Below are 14,129 nucleotides of genomic sequence, written 5' to 3'. Positions count from 1 at the left end.
GATTGTTTGCTGCCCAACAGTGCCACTGCAGCAACAACTGCAATCAATGATGGAGCACCATCAATGTCCATGTGTGCTCACAGAACCCAATAGTCAACATAAGCAGCTTTGAGAAACTTGGACAAATGCAATCTCTGTGACCTGCTGCAAACCATCTAACTCAGATACACTAGGACTTGGGACTTAAATTCATGTTTTAACATGCCCTCCAGTCATGATGGTGAATGCTAAATCTTGAAAATACTGTAACAAGCTCTCTAAGTAGAGTGAATTTAACTCTCACTATGTTATATTTTAAATATATTTTGTTTCATTTTTACATCATATAGTTTGTACAATATTTCAACTTCTTAAAGGACCCATCTGAATAAAGCCTGACGAATACATTATTACAATTCAAAGCTTATCTTCACACGTATAATTAAGGAAAGCCTATTGACAATCATACACTTGCTGTTAAACATAAATGCAGACACATAGTTATGCAAACATGAATCCAAATGTAATTTAGATTCATGTGTGGGTACATTTGCACTACAGAGTGATAGTAAAACATTCTGTGATATTATTGCTATATAAAATATCTATAAAATATCTGACAAGAGAGCATGCCAACTCTCATGTATGACCAGTTCTCATCTTCAGAACTTGTTTATATCTAACTTATTGACTACGGCGACCCTTTATGTAACTTGGTTGCAAAGCATATAAACCTGGTCAAGGTGATAACAGCCTTAAGGAGCCAAAAGATCTAACTTGGAGGGACAAAGCAATGGTGCACTAATAATGAGAACTACTAAGACAAAACTCATCACAATTAAAAAATGCCTGACAGTATTATTATTTTACTGACTAATGACATCTAAATACATAGCAAATTTGTTTGAAAGGGTATTGTCAATGGGAGATTTGACACAAAAAACTATTAAATAATTTTTGTAGAGAAATAAAGAAACCTTGTATTATCCTGAGCTGTTCTACTGTAAGAGTTTATGAAATGAAACCCTTTCCCTAAAAGCTCAGGGATCCAGGAGAGAAGAAGGGATATTTGTAGAACCCAGTGGTGGGAGATGATTCCAAGGGAACAGTGTCCTCCAAGATGCAACAGGATGAGTGCACATATAAACTCAGCAACTGTGGCAGCATCCGTAAGACCTGCACAGATTCAAACCAGACAGGTACCAGGACTAGGATGAAGAAGGAGGCATGAGGTCACATCCCTAACTAAAGAAATGTCTGTAATTTATTCCTGCTGACAAAGGGAAAATCAGATTTCCTCCTCTGGAATGCCCCTGGATATACTGACCATGACTCTGGGCAGGCCCCATTGCTAGGAAGTTGGCCAACACTAAACAACCCCCCTGACTTTTAATACAAAACAAACTTCAAGTTTTTCTATGAGATCTTTGTTTCATTTTGTCTTGTTTGGTACATTGTTTTTCCCTTAGGTTTTTTGTTTGTTTGTTTGTTTGTTTGTTTAAATTTTCATTTATGTTTGTCTTGGTTTTGAGAGGGAAGGAGGAAGAGAGGAGAGAGGGAGAGTCAGCGAGACAGAAGTTTAGTGGGTAAAGAGATGGGAAGTATCCAGGAGGAGTGGGTGGAAAAATAATGATCAAAATACATTACATAACATTTTTAAAATGAACTTTAGTAGCTGTTTAAAAAGTCACTAGGCTCAAATGTGGTCTCATGGTAACTCTAACAGACAGAGATTGACCTGAGAACATGTCAAAGACAGAAATCCTCCCCATGCAGTGTCCTTTGAACTTGGACTAGATAGAGAATCCACTGTGGTAGACCAAGAGAATAGCATACATGGCCCAATTCCTTCTAAGCATGCTCACAAGATGCCTACTTAAAACTGAAGAAAAGTAAATGAAAACGATAACGTGCCAAGTGGAATAGAGCTGTACCATGAGCATGCGCCTTCAGCATCTCAGATTATCCCCCAACCACAACATCAACAACTTAAAGTAGAAGCCAATTTGCAGTGAGAAATTTTTTTGATTATGAAGTTAGGATATAGATATTTGTTTGTTTTATTATGTATGATACAGGATGCAATCATCCTTACTCAACCAAGGTACCTGTGACACATCACCTACTCTAGGTGACAGGTGTTCATTTTGACTCCTATAACTCCAGAACACTTTTCTTCTGCCAACATTCATTTTCTAAAAATGAGTTACTTAATAAGACTGCTTCCATTCATACTTTTCTGCAATAATTGCTGTCTGGAAATATTTTCCAGTCACCATCAGTAGTGTGCTAGAATATGGCTCCAATTAATTTCTTTACATGAGAGGCTTGGGTTTTGTTTCAAGTGGCTTACAGAGGATTTGTTTGTATCCTATTGGTTCTTAACAATAGGGTAATCTTGCTTATAGATTAAATTCCATGGAGTGCATGCATTTAAGGGACATTTGAGCCTAGAGCAATCTATCAGATGTAAAATTGCATAAAAGAAAAAAAATTACTTATATTTACCTTTAACATAATCATTTGGTGAAGAGTCTTTCAAAGTGCATTATTTCTCAGAGCAGAGTGATTTAATTAGTAAAGTATTAAACACTATCTTCCTTGTGTGTGTCAACTTGTTCATCAACCAGGATTCACTATCAATAATGTAGCAAATCTCCCTTCTTACAGAACAAGCATACTGACATTGTATCAAATGATGCTCTGTCAGCTATATGTTCCCTTTTTGCTTGTTTGCTGTACACAAGTGGAAGGTCACGCCCAAGGTCGTGCATGTGTGGAGCAAGTTGCCTACCATAAAGTTATTGAATACACTTTTAAGAACAGAACTGCTATATGCCATATAAATAAACTGAATAAAACAAGATATTAAAAATGAAGAAAGTACAATTTATTAATACATCAAAATTCTATCCTTCCAGGAATAACTGTAGTCAGTATTTACCAAAATTTATTTCTTGTGCCCAATTTCTCATTGTAAATAAAGAAATGAATGGAAAGGTGTCAGAATAGAAATGGAGGAAGTGACAATTCAATTGTGTTAACTTTAGGTAGCATTTTGCCAAAATTGAAACCATACCACTCATTTCTTTAAATTCACAGTAATTTGTAAATTCATTTGTAATAGTTGCTATTGTTTTAAGTTTATTTTTCACTCTATGAAAAAAACATTAAAAATGTAAATTGCTAGTATTTTTAACTACAAGTATCAGATGAAATGTTGCTTTGAGGATACATCAACTCTGTGGTATCTTTTCAGAAGTTCCCATGCTTGATAAAGAGAAAACATAAGACCAGTGCAATTCAAGGGACATTTTATAAAATGCATTGCCAATACTCTATCCAGAATGCCAGGATCACGAGAGAAAGAAGAATGGGAACACCATCAGAGATCAGAGAGGAGAGACATCTAAGACCATGCAATGGGAGCTCTCAGACTGGGTTCTGAAACACAGAACATGGAGAGTGGGAATGTTGCTGTTTTTGTTTATTATTTTATTTTATTTTATTTTATTTTATTTTATTTTATTTTATTTTATTTTATTTTATTTTATGGAAACACTCATTGTAAAGTGGTATCCTAACATCAATGTCCTGTTTTGCTAATTTTACTAATTTTATGTAAGATGTTAATATTGAGTAAGATGACTGGAGGCAGAACAGGAACTCTGAATTGTATTTACAAATCTTCTACTTTAAATTTATGTCAAAAGAGTTTAAAATGGATCACCATATCCTGACCCACATCTTAGGGTGGAAGACTCCACCCCTGTCAGTGGCCAGGTTAGCATCCTGGACCCAAGGTAAAATTACCCTTCCAACCCAGCCACACATGCCCAGCATAACTCCAAGTGCCCCATGCTCTCCTTTTTCACTGTCTTCCCTTGCTCCAAGTTCATGAGATGAGGAGAGCTGTCCCTGCCCCTCATCTGCTGCAGCCCTTGGGAGAGGTGGCCCTGCACCTCATCTAGGCAGCACAGTATCCTAGTTGCCAGGGTTGCCAGTGAGCCAGACCAGAGGATATGAAAGCAGTAGAACCCACAGGCTGACCAGCTCAGATATCTCTCAGGCTCAGTCAGATCCAAGGTTTTGAATTGGCCCACTCCAACCTCTACCCCATTGATGAACTGCTGCTTGCATGAAGGGGCTGATCCTACAGATCCAAAACTACAGGATCTCCATGACACAGGGTACCAATAGGGAAGTCTCAGTGAGATTCTGATATGGATAGAGTAACAGAAGGCAGGGGGCTTGTGCCAGGCCAATGGGTCAATTAATGAGCACTTGCAAGCACAAAAGTATGGACAAAAATGTTATACAATAGGATATAATGTGGAACACTACAATTTCCAAAATGAGATTTTTTTACACCATACTGCCAGGAGGTTGCCTGCATAGATGTTGATACAAGTGGAGAGGGGGTGAGTGGGGTTTGGGTGCATGATATGATGTTCGTTCACATAGAACCAATAGAATGTTCTTTTAAAATGTTAAAAATGGATTAAGATAAAGAACAAAAGAAAGAAACTGAATCACTTTCACACAATGCCTGCCAGTGCCCAGCTTTGAAGTACACAGGAATTAGGATGTTAAACTCCTCTTCTTTAGTAGATTCCAATTGGTACACACTCCTCAAGTTTTAAAATATATTCCCACATAGCACACTCTGTTCTAATCTTAACCAGCTTTGACATTACCAGTCCTTTACCCACAGATTCACTTTCTTGTCTTTGTTTTTAGTCTGTTTTTTATGGTTGGATACCAGGCTTGCCCGGTGTCTTATTGATGTTATTTATTCCAAGTGGTACCCCTGAGCTCTAATATATTTATGAACTGTGTGATGCCATGAACGTCTTGTTTCCTTTCATTAGCAGGGCTCCAGCATTGTATTGCATGGAATATTCTAGCCCGTTGTCCCTGCGCCTCTGCCCTCATTTTTCTTGGTAGATGCTCTCATTTTTGGTACTGCCACTGTATTTATGGATTTCCTTCCCTGAGACCAGGTGTATGCGAATATGTTTTTTGAACTTTTTAATAGGCATGATTAACAGAGCTTCTTCAGATGTGATGCACTGGGACTGTAGATTTCTTTAACTTTGTAGATTCAGCTCTATCACTTTCCGTCATTCTTGGCTGCTGCAAAATATGTGAAAATAGCCTGTTTTTGTTTTCTGTCTCTTTGTAAATAATTTCTCACCTCTTTTGTGGGTTTATCACTGGAGTCCATAATTAACAAGGATTCATCTTGAAAGTGCTATATCCTAAAACTTGATTTTGGTTTGTTTTTTGACTTTCCACTTAAAGAAACTTTTAATGCATTTGAATATGTTTTCTTTTGTTGGTGTTGGTGTTCTTTTGTGACCATGACAGTAGTTTTATATTGGAGCATTTGTCTTTCACTTTGGGTCTCTTCTCCCCAGTGTTTACAACAACTTTGTTATTTTCTCTGTAGTTACAATGATAATTACAAGCTTCCTTGAAAAGGAACTCATTTTGTTTTGACATGCTGGGAGTAAATTCTCCTCAACCTTCTTAATTAGTTACTTCCTATTAAAGTTTAGCAGCCAAAATGTTGTAGTCTTCATGTCAATTCCATTTACATGGAGAGGAGTTGGGGGTAGTTTGTGGTGTGTAGAGCCATGTGACTTTGGGTTCTTTGTGTGTGTGGACAAAGTAGGTCTATGTGAATGTGTGTAATATGTTTGAGTTTGTGTGACTATGCAGGGGTATTTGGGAATATGTGTAGATGGGTAGGGGATTTGAAAATGTATATATATAGCTGTGTTTGTGTATGTGTGTTCAAAATATATGTGTAGATTGGGAGATATATGCAAGGTCTAGTTGTGTGTGGTATATGTATGTGAGGGTATATGTTGGTATCAGGGAGATCTGGGTGTGAATATTCTGTGTGTACATGTACTATGATTAGTATACTGGTGTATATAGTATCAGCGGGCATTGGTGTAGTAGAGTGTGTTTAGGTAGGAAGATGGGGGTTGCCTGGATTATGGAGGGGTGTGCATAGTGTGTGGTGTGTAGTTAGTATGTGGGTATGTGTGCATATGTGTGCATATGTGTTTAGGTGAGAGTGTAGTTGGTGAGTAGGTATGTATTTACGTTCGAATATGTATGCAGGTGTGAAGAGGCACAGAGGAGATTAACTGGATGATGAGATGTTTTTACAGACAGCAGACAAGAGAGATGCCCTGAGAAACAGTGTTTCTTTTGGTTTTGAAGGTCTTTCTTCCAAGTAATTATTCCTTCTCTAGAATACTGTTTTCTCCTGTGGCTAGGTTCATCACTTGGGGCTTTTCATTGATACACGTGGGACACTGGAATGAAGTCACTTCCTCAAAGACAGTGAACTGTGGTGGATGATGAACGTCTGCTGTAAAGTCTCCCTTGCCCCATAGTTGCCTGTTCTTTTTAATTTGCATACCACTAAATTGTTGATTATTGTTGAAGAGTCCCGGCATTTTGAAGTTTTGCTTCCAGGGAACGTGCATAAGACTGAAGAATTTACTGAAGATAGAGATGTTTCTTTATGTACTTTTATTAAAACTTATGTGGGAATGCAATTTTCAATAACGTCTAGTGAATTATTTTGTCATATGTTTCTCTGTTAATTCATATTTAACCAGAAAAGGGGAGAAAATGCTATCTGATCCTCCTCAATCTGCATTTCTTCTAAGCAACATTCAAATGTTTTCTTTTTTCTAAATCCCATCAAGTGTAGTACCACCTTGATGCCATATTAATCAAAAGTATACATTAAGACTCAGAAATTTCCAGTTGATTTTTAAGGAAAACTATTAATTGTTCATATGCGTAACTGTATTTGTTTGCTGTTTAATTTTCCAAACCTTTGAAGCATCTAGATGGAGTAGAAACCAAATGTTTCTTCAAAGTAAATGACAGGATTTCATATGACCACAATCGAAAAGGTGATACTTAATTGGAATTGAAGAGAAAATCAATGAAGAAAGACCCCTTTACCCAGTACTCCTTGAATGGTTGAAATATGTCAGGACCTCACAAGGAGAAAGATTTTGATGGACAGGGGAGAAGGTGGAGACTAAATGAAGAAGGAAGAGTAACCCACAGGAAACAGAGCAGCATGTACTGTTCTGTACCCAATCTGTCAGTTACTGTTGGTAGTAAGGAAGAGGGTGTCACAAAATCAGTAAGTTCATCTGAGTCCTTTTCTGAAGGTCCTTGAATAGCCCTCTCTGAAACATCATTCTTTTCTCTAAAAGGTATATGGTGGGATAATGACTGTCCTCCAGGATAACAATAGTAAAAAAGTACAAGAAAATCAGTCAACATGGATGGTATGGACTTGAGACATACTATGTGCCATGACCTACACACCAGAAAAACCTGACCATCAAATGAACTATTAGTCAAGGGGCAAATAATTTTTAGTGCCACATGGTATTAAAGTGGCATCACAGTTTCCAGATCCATTCCTAATCCTGTCTTCAGAGATAGATTACAAAATGGATGCTTGGATGGGAAAGTTATGAGTGAATACATTAATTTTGGATGGGAAAGATATGGATAAATGTCTTAATTTTGAAATTTTAGTAAAAATGTGCTTACAAAGCAAATTTGAAATCAATCCCTGTGGAAAGGTTGAGAGTTAAGTCTACAAATATTGAGGTGAATTTCTATTTCATTTATTTTATCAATAAGAGGAAAACCAGCAAAGACTATGATAGGTCAGAGGATCACCAAAGTCAGTTTTCTGGAGTACTATGAAATTGGAGAATCTTCTATGAGCAAAATACCTGAAAGATGCAACTCCTGTTGAGTTTGTCAGTGTCGAACACAGCTAACAACATGTAGTACATGCCATCTCCTTAAAAAAAATTACACAACACATTCTAAAGTTGCAAACTCAAAAATGTATATTTTAGATATCTTAATAATGAACAAATAAATAATTTATGAATTAAATAATATAAAAGTAAATAAATATACAAAGAAATAATTTGCGTAAGTGGATCTGTGAAAATCTGTTTTAGTTTGTTATTGAGTTTTGTTTTTTTTTTTTTCCTTGTCTGTCTCCTTCTTGCCACCATGGCAAGAGCCCTGAACACTGAAATCATGGAGACAGAAAAGTGTATGATTCAGGACTCACTCCTAAGACTGAGGCCCCATGACACAGACTGGGAAGCCAATTACTATAACACAGATCGGATCAGCACAAGGAAGGGCCATTTAGCTTGGAAAGGGGGAGGCTGGTAGGGGGGAAGTAAACATTTTAATCAAATCCAATAGACTGTTATTGATTTCTCCTTGCCAGACTTACCTTGTAGAATACTTATAATGCTTTTGACATTGAGATATTTGGCCAAAGCTATTGGATTAGTCAAGGCAAAGAGCTCAGCTACTGGTGTAATCTCTTGTATTTTCATTTAAATGTGATTTATTCCTTTCTCCAAAGCAGGCTCTTATTGATAAAATAAATGAAATAGAAAAATCCCAAAGGGAATTTAATGTCCACTTACACAAAATAGGTTTGCTAAGTGAGGTGATATGAGACTGTAGGCTTGTTTTTCTCCTCCTTTTATTTCCTTGTGGTTATTATTGTAAAAATCAAAACTAGTCATACATTCTATCCTTTCATGCGCTATGCAGTTAGTTATCCTTGGTGCTGCAAATCACCAAAAATTAACATTCTACATTATAACTGCAGGGTTTTTTTTTTTTTACTCAAAAATTTAACGTTATTTACTACCTTTAAGGCTGCACCTGCTTGTAGATGAATTTTTTTATACTATGTCAAATCTTCAAAGCTTTTGATAAGAAGCCTACCAGGAAGATTTTTATTTTCTTACTAGCTTCATCAAAGTTAGCTCAATTGTCAACAATGTCTTGGCAAGCTTTGAAGCTGTCATGTTTAATATCCTGAGCAAGATTTTTGAATCAAGCTAAAATTTCACAACTTTCCAAATGGTGCAAAATGATGTCCTGGTTAATATTTAACAGAACTACAGTAGGTCTTATTGAGATTTATGCCAGTCAAAGACAGCAAATACATGAAGAAAAAATAATTTATAGCAAAACTAAACTAAATTAAAATAATTTCTAATGAATATACATCAGACTATTTTCATTTGGACAGAGAATAAGTTTAAAAAGTATAGGTTTTGTTTCTAACACATTTGTTCATAGCCTGGCCTCAGAAGTTAGTATTCAAACATGAGAAATCGGGACTCTTGTCCTCATTGTTTTACATGGAATGCCCAGGATGGTAACAATTAAAAGTTTCAAGAATCAAGCTCACAGAAGCAAGGTTTGGGACCACCTCTTTAATTCACTGCAGCAACACCTCTGAAATCTCTCATTACATTCACCAAACACATCAGGTTGACAAGTACAACAGCCATCTTCACTCCATAATGGGTTTCACACCTTTGTGGTGTTGGCCTTGTTATTAGCCTTCATTCACATAGCACTCTTCTCTGTTTCTTTTCACAGTCACACTACACTGGAACACTCCTTGCTCCCTGGCGCTTCCTTCATGGACTCTAATTGCAACCTAGTTCTTCTGTTCATTTTGAATATTGTACTTCTTTGATGAGTTTGTCCTTCTAATGTCCCAAAAGGAATGCTCACACATAGTTTCTCAAATTGACTCACTTTAGAGTAACAGTGTGATATATTGGTATCTTTATGAGAATAAAAGGAACAGAATGAGATGCGTAGGTACAAATCTGATGCATAATTTCATTGTTCACAAAAAGTGCAAAATTCGGCAAGTTGTTACAGTTCCTCAATTTCATCTTTGTCTGAGCTCTTGATTCCAGCTTTGTGGTCCTTCCAGTCTTTATCTCTGAAATATGTCAATTCTAAGCACACTGCTGATTGCTCTCTTGCATAATTGGACTTGACAGTCTCTGAGCCTGAGCTTTCCTGTGAGAACACCCCTAGCTTAGAGTAAGAAAGGCATAGAAAGTAAGACATATGGAAGACACTGTAGTACCTCTACTAACTACAGTCTAGCTGATACTACCAGACACTGAACCACCCACATTACTTGGCCTCAGACCAGTAACAGGAAGAAGCCCTGTTGATACTTGAAGATCATTACAGATAAGCCCAATCCTCATATATAGAAGATGAGCTGCCTACACACCTTTCCTATAATTTAAGAGTTTGGCAACTGTGGTTTGCTGCACACTGTCACTGTAGTAATACCTTCTTTATACATGAGATTAAATTTGTCTTTGTGATTAGGCTAATATATACTAAAAGCTTCCCTGTAATATTCCACAGGCATTAAAAACTAAATAAATCCAAAATAAAAGTGTGAAATTTCTACTGATACATTCATTTACACATAGTTCTTATTCTAGAACTTTAGCCTTTGAATTGAAAACAAGGAATCATATAGAATTCTCATTCTCCCCCAGTTCCAGTTTGAGACCTTTTCATAGTCAACCAATCTTTAGTACTTCTTTCCAAGCCATTGTTTCCCTCTATTTCAATCGACTCACCACAGTGTGCCAGCTGGAACTTTACACTGTAGTAGGTTAATCCAGCCATTGAATGTAATCTGTCAATTTACCTCCTCATCAACAAGAATTAAACGGTGGAGAGCATGTCATTCAAATAGTTAGTTTTAGGTAAATTCCACTGAAGAAGCAAGGTAGAAAATATCCACAGGCTTTCCCCAGTCTTCTGGATTATACTAATACACCTTTGGTAGTCTTTGCAACCTCTCCTTCTTTTAATTAGTCCTCTACAAGGAGGACTCTACTTTCCCTAAACTTTTCTATTTCTATTTACCTGTGGGTCAGCCATTGCTAAGAAAAACTTTAGTTTCTCCAGTGACAAATGTAACAACAAAAACAAATTATGGCTTACTCAATAGATCACCAAGTCTCTCCATTACTTTCCCTGTGTGTGTTGACAATAATACCTACTAGGAGTGCTTGCTGTCTTGAAACTACTTTGATTATGGTTACTGAGCTGTCTAGGTGGGCTATGTGGAGAATTTGATGGAGTCTTTTAAGAGATTTGGGAAGAAAAGGATAGGATAGCAGTGTCATAGGTCAGCTTGCCAATGCAAACATGGATCAGATCTTGTGGCAATTTGAGTGAGCAATCTTCCCGGTAGCCTGCTGTATTCAGTCACTTGGTCCCCAGTGGCTGGAGACCTTTGATGAGGTTATGGAACTTTTAGAAGCCATAGACTTGCTGGAGGAAGTGTGTCACTTTGTGCAGGATTTGAAAGTTTATAGCCTTGTCCCATATCCTATTCTTATTCTGTCTGCTTCCTGTATGAGTGTGACTCTCAGGTTCCTATTGCTACCACAATGATTTCTCTGTCAATATAACAGAGAACATCTGTTCTTCTGGAAGTCAAAATCAACTCTTATGTAAGTTGCTTTCAACAACAAGTAGGCCTAAAACATATTCACAACAAAATATACTGGAGAGAGATGGTGGGAATTCCTAATCTGTGGGTGAGGTCTTTCTACATGTGATCTCTTCTGAATCTAAACATCTTCAGATATCCTGAAATGCTTCTCTAGCATGAAAATGGGGGCTTTAGTAACATCGTACGCTACAAACAGCAATAGCTTCCCAAGATTTCCTTTTAATTTAGGCAGGCCATCAATCAGAAAGGTTAGGTCATACAAGTTAATATTTATTTACTGTTTAGATAGAGTTGAATGACTCTTGTGTTAACTGGAGGCAAAATGTTAGTTCTTCATGACACCGAACAGTTCTGGTGGCATTATTTTGACAGCATTTACTTGATCTGAGAAACTTCATGCCTATGGAAATAGTGTTTGCGCAAAATTTGCTTACAAAAAAAAAAATCTCTAGAGTGAAAATGACCCTAAAGGTTAATTTTAATCTTCTATTAAAGATAAATACCAGTTTCTGAGTAATGATGACATGGGCCCAGATTTCTCACTTCCCCCCTGCATCATTCACAAGAATGACCAGGAATAATACAAAACATGGAGCAACATTCCCTCTGCCTGGGAACTAGGAGTTTGTCATCAAGCACCCAAAGTGCGAAGAAACAGCTTTGAAGAGAGACATAGAGGGAGTGGGTTGAAAATGCATAAAGCTTTAGAGTTTCTCCTTTATCTCAAGACCAGCCATGTTAAGAAGAATCCAGAAAATGATACAGAAAACCACAGAATTCATGAGGCTACTTTTATTTTTCTTTTTAGTGGAGAAGAGCATTGTAGTCAGGCTATTTTTGTGGAAGAAGCGACACATAATTCTTCAGTGTTGATGCCCTCTGGATTTGGATGAACAGGCTAAAAGAGTCACGGAGCCTCAGACAGAAGTAAGCCCTCCTCTTGGATAAGGAAAGAGCAAAAGCAGAAAGTTCATGAAGCAAACACTTCTCTCTGAAATGTGCAAGAATCAATAAAGGCAAAGGCAAACACTGAGATGGTTTCCAAACGAGTAATTTATTTCTTTTCCCCAGGACAGAAATCTCCGGAATGATACTAAAAGTCAAAAGAAGTGAAGACACTTAAAGATTCAGAGAAAATACTTCTCTCTGAAATGTAATCATTAACCAGCGACAGGAAAAAAAATTACAAAGTTGTCATGGCCTAATTTCAAAGGCTCAGGATCACTAAGCATCAAACAAACCAGTACCTACAAAATTAGAGAAATTAGTATTAAGTGGGAAATGCCCTGAGATGAGCAGGCTGTAATTCAGTACACTGAATTATCATGAGATGTAAAATCCTAAGATGAGCAGAGTAAGCAATGGGAAGCTTATAAAGTGAACATGAAAGTGTCAACCTGAGCTCAGGACAGGCACTGTAAACTACAAGTTTACTACACTGTAAACTTCCTCCTCCCCCTCTTCCTCCTCCCCCTCTTCCTCCTCTCCTCTTCCCCCTCCTCCCCCTCTTCCTCCTAATCATGCTCCTCTTCCTCCTACTCATCCTTATCCTCCTCATCCCCCTCTTCCTCATCCTCTCCATCCTCATCCTCTTCCTCCTCCTAATCATCCTCCTCCTTCTCTTTCTTCTCTTTTCTAAATTTAAGGTACTAAGGATTAATCTCAAGACCTTGTGTAATTTAGGACAAAACTAGACCACTGAGCTATAACCTCAAACTCAGTACTTTCTATACACATTTCTGCACACATTTTGTTGAGCTGAATGTGTCAATTATAGCTGGTCAAACATTTCCCACTAAGTGGATAAGTACATTTTCAGTTCACCTCTCCAGACACTCTCTGAGCTAGGCCACACACTGGTTCTCAGACTGCAGTAGGTTACTGAACACGCCCATGAAGCTAAGATGAAGAATCAAGGGAGCTCAGGATGTCTGCTACAAAGTGTTCGCAATTTGACTCACCTTTATATTCCTTACAGAAACATCAGTGTGAGAGCAAAATGTTCAACTAAAGTCCATTGAGTATGACTTTATACTCTAAATATGTAAGTGGGGATTTATACTGTCACATTGAAGCTAGATCTTGATGTCTGATTGAAACAAATATCCATATTCAATGGCACCATGTCATAGTTTGAAATAGCGCATTCCCTGTATAAGCCTACATTTGAGTATTTCCTGTCCCCAGTTCGTGGAACTGTTTGGCAAGGGTTGGAAGGTATGGCCCTTTTTGAGGAGATTTGTCACTGGAGGTAGGCTTTGAGGTTTCAAAAGCCCCTACCAGACCCAGTTCCTCTCACTCTGCTTCTTACTTGGCAATAAAGATATAAGATAATGCTGTTCCAGAATTATGCTTGCTGCCTTGGTCCCCACCATAATGAAAATGGACTCTAACCCTCAAGAACCTGTGGTCCCTAAATTAAAATCTTTCTTCTACAAGTTGTCTTGTTCATAATATTTTATCGCAATGGATGTGACTCATTATTATATAGATCCAATTAAAGATCTTCTAAGATGAGCCATAACACAGAGAGAACAAGTGATTGGGTAAGCATCAAGCAAGGAGCTGACAAAGGATGAAGTTATCTGAGGTTGCTCCCATGTCTTCCACAGGAAGATGGTGTGCAAGAATGAACTGGGAAGGCTAAATTTAAAAGAATGATAACTAGCCGGGCGTGGTGGCGCACACCTTTAATCCCAGCACTCGGGAGGCAGAGGCAGGCAGATTTCTGAGTTGAGGCCAGCCTGGTCTACAAAGT

The 14,129-nt window shown here is 37.6% G+C and overlaps 1 protein-coding gene across 5 annotated transcripts in view; it reads right to left on the bottom strand.

Moving 5' to 3' along the window:
- The window catches only part of Spag16 (sperm associated antigen 16), an 871,964-nt gene that overhangs the window by 438,057 nt on the left and 419,778 nt on the right, over positions 1 to 14,129 (bottom strand). The gene's annotated exons all lie outside the window — the stretch shown is intronic.

This window comes from Mus caroli, chromosome 1 (genome assembly GCF_900094665.2).
Source record: "Mus caroli chromosome 1, CAROLI_EIJ_v1.1, whole genome shotgun sequence".
Taxonomy (NCBI): Eukaryota; Metazoa; Chordata; class Mammalia; order Rodentia; family Muridae; genus Mus; species Mus caroli.
Note: the sequence above shows the minus strand (reverse complement) of the source record. Positions and strands in the feature narration are given on the sequence as shown.